Source organism: Pristiophorus japonicus, unplaced genomic scaffold, assembly GCF_044704955.1.
Source record: "Pristiophorus japonicus isolate sPriJap1 unplaced genomic scaffold, sPriJap1.hap1 HAP1_SCAFFOLD_519, whole genome shotgun sequence".
NCBI classification, from domain to species: Eukaryota; Metazoa; Chordata; class Chondrichthyes; family Pristiophoridae; genus Pristiophorus; species Pristiophorus japonicus.
Genome location: NW_027254425.1, coordinates 50,909 through 59,753, shown reverse-complemented (window position 1 = coordinate 59,753; position 8,845 = coordinate 50,909).

The window sequence follows — 8,845 nt, the reverse complement described above, 5'->3', positions numbered from 1 at the left end:
CGAGCCCCAGGTGGGCAGAAGAAACATTTCAAGGACACCCTCAAAGCCTCCTTGATAAAGTGCAACATCCCCACCTGCACCTGGGGATCCCTGGCTCAAGACCGCCCAAAGTGGAGGAAGAGCAACAGGGAGGGCTTTGAGCCTCTCGGGTGCAGTCTGCTGTCCATTAGAATTTTGCCAGGGCTCTCTGCACTTTTTAAAGGGGAGATGCTCTGTTGCAGAAGCACTTCATTGTCACTGTGGCAGAGCAATGTCACAACAGGGAAGAGAAAGGCCACTTTGTTTCTCAGATGCAGCACTGGAGGCTTTGGTCCAGGGTATATACAGGAGAAAACAGGTCCTCTACCCACAGCGGGGCAGGAGGCCTCCGAGATGGAATGCCAGACGCAGAGGGAGGCAGTGGGAGTCTTAACCTTAAATAAAGCCAATTACATAGGTATGAAGGACAAGTTGGCTAAGGTAGATTGGAAAAATAGATTAAAATGTATGGCAGTAGGTAAGCATTGGCTAGCATTTAAAGAAATATTTCATAATTCTCAACAAAACTACATTCCATTGAGAAACAAACAAAAATTACACAGGAAAAGCGATCTATCCATGGCTAACTAAAGAAGTTAAGGATAGCATTAGATTGAAAGAAGAAGCTTATAATGTTGCGAAGAATAGTAGTAAGCCTGAGGATTGGGAGAGTTTCAGAAACCAGCAAAGGATGTCCAAAAAGTGATGAAAAGGGAAAAAGTAGACTCTGAGAGAAAACTAGCAAGAAATACAAAAAGATTGCAAGAGCTTCTACATGTATGTAAAAAGGAAGAGAGTAGCAAAAGTAAACATTGGTCCCTTAGAGGCTGATTCAGGAGAAATTATTATGGGGAATAAGAAAATGGCAGAAACTTTAAACAAATATTTTGTATCTGTCTTCACAGCAGAAGACACAAAAATCTTACCTAAAATGATGGAGAACCAAGGGTCTAATGAGAGTGAGGAACTTAATGTCATTAATACAAGTAGAGAAAAGTTACTAGAGAAACTCCCTGGACCTGACGGCCTACATCCTCGGGTTCTAAAAGAGGTGGCTGCAGAGATAGTGGGTGCATTGGATTTGATCTTTCAAAATTCCCTAGATTCTAGAATGGTCTCAGCAGATTGGAAGGTAGCAAATGTAACCCTGCTATTCAAGAAAGGAGGGAGAGAGAAAACAGGGAACTACAGGCTAGTTAGCCTGACATCAGTCATCAGGAAAATGCTGCACTCCATTGTTAAGGAAGTGGTATCAGGGCACTTAGAAAATCATAACATGATTAGGCTGAGTCAGCATGGTTTTATGAAAGATAAATCATGTTTGACAAATTTATTAAGAGTTTTTTGAGGATTAATTAGCAGGGTAGATAAAAGGGAACCAGTGGATGTAGTATATTTGGATTTCCAAAAGGCATTCGATAAGGTGCCACATAAAAGATTATTACACAAGATAAGGGGTAATGTATTAGCGTGGATAGAGGATTGGTTAACAGAGAGAAAACAGAGAGTAGGGATAAATGGGTCTTTTTCTGGTTGACAGGGTGCCGCAAGGATCAGTGCTGGGGCCTCAGCTATTTATAATCTATATTCATGACCTAGATGAAGGGACCAAGTGCAATGTATCTAAGTTTGCTGACGATACAAAGCTAGGTGGAACAGTAAGCTGTGAGGAGAACACAAAGCGCCTGCAAAGGAATATAGATAGACTAAGTGAGTGGGCAGTAAGGTGGCAGATGGAGTATAATGTAGGAAATGTGAGGTTATTCACTTTGGTCGGAAGAATAGAAAAACAGAATATTTTTTAAATGGTGAGAAACTTTTAAATGTTGGTGTTCAGAGAGATTTGGGTGTCCTTGTGCAAGAAACACACAAAGCTAGCATGCAGATATAGCAAACAATAAGGAAGGCAAATGGCATATTATTGCAAGTGGTTTAGAGTATCAGAGTAAGGAAGTCTTGCTACAATTGTACGGGACCTTGGTGAGACCTCAACTGGAGCAACGTGAACAGTTTTGGTCTCCTTATCTAAGGAAGGATATACTTATCTTGGAGACGGTGCAATGAAGGTTCACTGGATTGATTCCTGGGATAAGAGGGTTGTCTTATGATGAGAGATTTATGTAGAATGGGCCGATATGCTCTGGAGTTTAGAAGAATGAGAGGTGATCTCATTGAAACATACAAGATTCTGAAGGGGATTGACAGGGTAGATGCTGAGAGGTTGTTTCCCCTGGCTGGAATGTCTAGAACTAGGGGGCACAGTCTCAGGATAAGGCGTAGGTCATTTAAGACAGAGATGAGGAGGAATTTCTTCACTCGGACGGTTGTGAATCTTTGGAATTCTCTGCCCCAGAGGGCTGTGGATGCTGAGTCTCTGAATATATTGTAGGTTGAGCTAGATGGATTTTTGGAGTCTAGGGGAATCAAGGGATATGGAGATCAGGCGGGAAAGTGGAATTGAGGTCGATGATCAGCCATGATCTTATTGAGCAGGCTCGAGAGACCATATGGCCTACACCTACTCCTATTTCATATGTTCTTATGAGATAGCCCAAGTCATCAGTGCCACCAGGACTTGGATCCAGTGTCGCAAGAAGTTTAATTACCTCACACGAGTGGTCAGGGTGAATGAATGCATCTTCAAATGCCGCATCCCATCAATTGCATCACGAGCCTCACACACTGCACCACATCCCCATCACTCAGCTATCAACAATCTCTAGCAATAACCACTCATACCTCACAATCATAGTTTCACCCCACCCTCATACACTTACCACTGTGGAAACCTTACACTTGTGTCTCACACCTTGTATACAATGTCAGCTATTCAACACATCACCCAAACACATTGCACCACACTCACTGACACACTTCCCTTTCTCTTGCAAGCCAAGGTGGCTCACAACCAGTGTCAGCAGCAGCATACAGGTGGGGATGAAGCATGTCTGCAGAACATTACTGCGCTGGAGGAGACTGTGCTGGAGGTAATTGGAGGGGCCTTCACTGAGCCCATGGTGAGCAGCACAGCTGAAAGCATTGCTGATGACGATATGCTCAGACCTAATCCTTCTTCTCACATCCTAATTCCTCCTCATCGCACAATATCTTCTCACTTACAAGCTGCTGATGGTGTAAGCATGCACATCTTGTTTTCTCCCCCTTGCCTCTACATCACGACCCTTGCGCCTTTCTCCTTTCAGATACCCAAGAACTGCCAGCAGCCTAGCCAATCTATGACCAACTAGAGGAGGAGAAAAGAGGCACCGTCATTCGAATTGACACTCCCAGGCACCAGCTCAGGCACTGCGTGTACTTTAGAGGGGATTTACACATGGTGAGTCAACAGGTACCAGTGGGCTGCAGCTAGGTTAAGGGGAAACAGCAGTTCAGGTGCCAGCTCTCCAGAGCACGAGTTCATACATGAACTCTGTTGCATAGGACTCAGATGAGGGTTTCGATGGGGCAGACTTCAGAAGAAGGGTGATGGGCATGCACACAGAAATATTTGGCAATGGCCAGATAGCCTCTTGTCCGTGTCAAGGAGCATGGAAGAGTTCAGCTGCAACATTGCAGGGGCTTTTGCACTGAGCTTAGAGACCATGCTTTCCAGGATGGAAGTGAGCACTTGTGGACCCAACCATGATACTGGGAATGATGGCCGATGTCGCAGCTTCCATTGCAGCACAAATGGAAGTGACCCAATGTCTGAGTGCTGCAGTGTAGGCTCAGACTTCTCTCATGCAGGCTTCAGTTGCTGCCACGCAAGATTAGACTGCTGCCATCGTGGCTGGGTTTACTAGTGTGGAAAGGGGCTAGCAGGGTCTCGCAGCAGTCCAACGATCTGCCCTCCAACAGACCACTAGGAATACCGAGGTGCTGCCCTGGGGGAGTGGCAATAGCTCCGTGGAGTCAGAACCTGCTGTCCTCTCAAGTTGACAGCATTTGTACTCCCACCAGTGTCACTCCACCAGTACCCTTGCTGCTGCCTGTCAGCTAGCCAATCTGGACTGCTGCCCCCCATTCCGAGGTGATGCAGTCTACAGCCAGGTCTTCTAGGCCCAGAACTGCAATGAGGTTGTCCTGCAAGGCCATCTGCAGTGTTCCCTATGGAAAGTCAGCAGCCTTCCACCGACCATACTACAGCTTCTGGGGTAGCACTGCGCAGGAGCATTAGAATAGGCAAAGGCACACGAAAGACAGACATTAAGAGAGTGCACAAGGATGATTAGTTGAATTTGTTATTTAGTATTGGATTGAAGCATTTATAAGTTATATTTGGAATGTTTGCTTTGTGGTGGCTTTCATTTCAGCTTTGTGCCCAAGGGGACGTTGTGATGTTCCATGACAGAGGGATGGTAAGGTGGGGAAGTGTTGAGCAACAGGGATCTGGGGTTTCATTCAAGGGAACCGGAGTCTACTGAGGCGCTCACAGACAGCCCATCCAGAATGGGAATTAGCTGCTACCCTCCTCCTTTCCTCTTCCTTCTTTGCCTCCTCCACCACTTCCTCCTGAAGTAGTCATGGAACACGTGGTGGCAAGGGCTATAAGAACATAAGAACATAAGAAATAGGAACAGGAGTAGGCCATACGGCCCCTTGAGCCTGCTCCGCCATTCAATAAGATCATGGCTTATCTGATCATGGACTCAGCTTCACTTCCCCGCCCGCTCCCCATAACCCCTTATCCCCTTATCATTTAAGAAACTATTTCTGTCTTAAATTTATTCAATGTCCCAGCTTCCACAGCTCTCTGAGGCAGCGAATTCCACAGATTTACAACCCTCTGGGAGAAGAAATTTCTCCTCATCTCAGTTTTAAATGGGCGGCCCTTTATTCTAAGATCATGCCCTCTAGTTCTAGTCTCCCCCATCAGCAGAACCATCCTCTCTGCATCCACCTTGTCAAGCCCCTTCATAATCTTATACATTTCGATAAGATCACCTCTCATTCTTCTGAATTCCAATGAGTAGAGGCCCAACCTACTCAGCCTTGCCTCATAAGTCAACCCCCTCATCTCCAGAATCAACCTAGTGAATCTTCTCTGAACTGCCTCCAAAGCACGTATATCCTTTCGTAAATATGGAAACCAAAATTGCACACAGTATTCCAGGTGTGGCCTCACCAATACCCTGTACAGTTGTAGCAAGACTTCCCTGCTTTTATACTCCATCCCCTTTGCAATAAAGGCCACTCACCCTATGACCTCATGATAGTCATGAAGGATGCAGCAGACCACCATGAAACAGGGCACGCGCTTTGGCGAGTACTGGAGGGCTCCTCCCGAGCGGTCAAGGCAGTGTAACCGTTGCTTCAGGAACCCAATGGTCTGTTCACTGAGGTTCCTCGTGACATCATGAGTATCATTGGATGACTGCTGGCCATGCGTGCTGGGATTGCAGAGGGGATTCTTCATCCCTTGTCTCTGAGCAGCTATCCTCGGGTTTGACTTGGTGGCTGGAAGATTGCTGGCACACCGGACTGGCGCAGGATGAAGGCATCATGACTGCTACCAGGATATCGGGCATTCACTATCATGATTTGCCGGGCATGGTCGCACACCTACTGCACATTAAGTGAGTGCCTTTGTGGTTGTGGTATATTTCAGAATTGATTTCTGGCACCCGCAAAGCCTCATGTTTACAGTCGATGGCACACTGCATCCTACGGAAATCCGATATCCTGGCAAAGCCCCATGCGCGCTCCTCCTGACAATTAAATTCCTTATCCTGGAGAACAGAGCCTCTCTGACCTCCCAGATGCAATGATGGACAGAAGATGTTAGCTCTGGAAGGCTCCAGTAGCACAAAAATTCAGGACCACTCACCTTGAGAGCAATGTTCCCACTACGCTGCTGGCTCTGGGGAGTTCCACAGTACAACTTGTAGCAGAGCAGTGAATAACTGACCACAACTTCTGGATTTCCATGTTTATCTGTGCATGCACAAAATCCTGAAGTTGCTGTCGGTTTCAGAGGGGTAATGACGGCGAACACTGACAGTTTCGCCGCCATTGCCACCGCAAAATCCAGGCCATTATGAATGCTATTAGACAAATGTTCACACACCATTAGGCTGTTAACTAAATCTATCTCATTACTCATTACTAAATCTAATATAGTGAAAGAGGAGGCAATTGAGATACTGGATGGGTTAAAAATTGATAAAGAGAAGGTACTAGAAAGGCTGGCTGTACTTAAAGTAGATAAGTCACCAGAACCGGATGGGATGCATCCTAGGATGCTGAGTGAAGTAAGGGTGGAAATTGCGGAGGTGCTGGCCATAATTTTCCAATCCTTCTTGGATAAGGGGCTGGTGCCAGAGGACTGGAGAATTGCAAATGTTACACCTTTGTTCAAAAAAAAGGATGCAAGGATAAACCCAGCAATAACAGGCCAGTTAGTTTAACCTCGGTAATGGGAATGCTTTTAGAAAAGTTGGACAAGTATGGATTAATTAAGCAAAGCCAGCGTCGACTTGCTAAAGACAAATCATATTTAATGAATGTGATCGAGTTTTTTGATGAGGTAACAGAGAGGGTTGATGAGGGCAATGTGGTTGATGTGGTGCACATGGACTTCCAAAAGACATCTGATATGAAATTGGCTAAGTGATAGGAAACAGAGAGTATTGGTGAACATTGTTTTTCGGACTGGGGGAAGTAATATAGTGGGGTTCCCCAGGGGTCAGTACTAGGACCACTGCTTTTCTTGATATATATTCGTGACTTAGACTTAGGTGTACAGGACACAATTTCAAAATGTTTCGATGACACAAAACTTGGAAATATAGTGAACAGTGAGGAGGATAGTGATAGACTTCAAGAAGACATTGGAAGGTTGAAAGGAGATTTGATAGAGGTGTTAAAAATCATGAGCGGTCTAGACAGAGTAGAGAGAAACTGTTCCCATTGGCGGATGGATCGAGAACCAGAGACCACAGATTGACAGCAGAACCAAAGACGACACGAGGCAAATATTTTTTACGCAGCGAGTGGTTAGGATCTGGAATGCATTACCTGAGAAGGTGGTGGTGGCAGATTCAACTGTGGCTTTCAAAAGGGAATTGAATAAGTACCCGAAGGAAAAAAAATTGCAGGCTATAGGGATAGGGCGGGGGCGTGGGACTAGCTCAAGTGCTCTTGCAGAGAGCCAGCATGGGCTCGATGGGCAGAATGGCCTCCTTCTGTGCTGTAACCATTCTATGATTCTATAATATGGCCTGCACCCTTGTTGGTTCTAGGACATATTGTTGTAGAAAACTATCCTGAGCACACTCAAGAAATTCATTACCTTTCTGACATGAACTAGTCTGCTTACCCCAGTCTACATGAAAGTTAAAATCTCACATTAAAACCACTCTGTCTTTGCTACATGCTTCTCTAATCTCTGCAGTTATACATTCTACCACTTCACAGCTGCGACCAGTGGGCCTATACACAACTCCCACTACAGTCTTAAATCCTTTCCTATTTCTTAATTCTACCCATAAAGTCTCCACTGCCTGCTTCTCTCTCGTTATATCCTCTCTTTAAATGATTTCATCCTTAACCTCTCAGGCTACTCCTCCCCCTCTACTATTTTCCCTATCCTTCCTGGAGACCTTATAACCTGGCATAGTTCCCAGGCCTGACCATCTTGCAGCCATATATCAGTAATGGCTACTGTTAGAAATAACCACTTTAAGACTATCGCTCGTCACTTTAAATAATCAGATTCACATGTAAATCAATATGGTGGGTATATTGTGTTTAATCAGAGTTTAAGACGGAATATATAACACATTAGTTATACAGCAAAAATATATGACCGTGACAAGTAGTTGATACTGATCTAATCGGACAAACGGCTGGCGCGTATGAGCAATTCTCTTCCTTCCGTCTAGAGCCTCCTTCTCTCTCTCTCTCACTCTCACTGTTCCATCTGTGAGCTTCTTTCTCTCTCTCTCTTCCATCTGTGAGCCTCCTCTCTCTGTTCCGTCTGTGAGCCTCCTTCTCTCTCTCTCTCTCGCTCGCTCTCTGTTCCATCAGTGAGCCTTATTCTCTCTCTCTCTCACTGTTCCCTCTGGGAGCCTCCTTCTCTCTCTCTCTCTCGTTCATCTGTGAGCCTCCTCTCTCACTCTCTCTCTCACTGTTCCATCTGTAAGCCTCCTCTCTCTCTCTCTTCCATCTGTGAGCCTCCTCTCTCGCTCTCACTGTTCCCTCTGTGAGCCTCCTCTCTCTCTCTCTCTCTCACTGTTCCCTCTGTGAGCCTCCTCTCTCTCTCACTGTTCCCTCTGTGAGCCTCCTCTCTCTCTCACTGTTCCCTCTGTGAGCCTCCTCTCTCTCTCTCTCTCTCTCTCACACTGTTCCCTCTGTGAGCCTCCTCTCTCTCTCTCTCTCTACATAAGAACATAAGAACATAAGAATTAGGAACAGGAGTAGGCCATCTAGCCCCTCGAGCCTGCTCCGCCATTCAATAAGATCATGGCTGATCTGGTCGTGGACTCAGCTCCCCTTACCCACCCTCTCCCCGTAACCCTTAATTCCCTTATTAGTTAAAAATCTATCTATCTGTGACTTGAATATATTCAATGAGCTAGCCTCAACTGCTTCCTTGGGCAGAGAATTCCACAGATTCACAACCCTCTGGGAGAAGAAATTCCTTCTCAACTCGGTTTTAAATTGGCTCCCCCGTATTTTGAGGCTGTGCCCCCTAGTTCTAGTCTCCCCTACCAGTGGAAACAACTTCTCTGCCTCTTTCTTGTCTATCCCTTTCATGATTTTAAATGTTTCTATAAGATCACCCCTCATCCTTCTGAACTCCAACGAGTAAAGACCCAGTCTACTC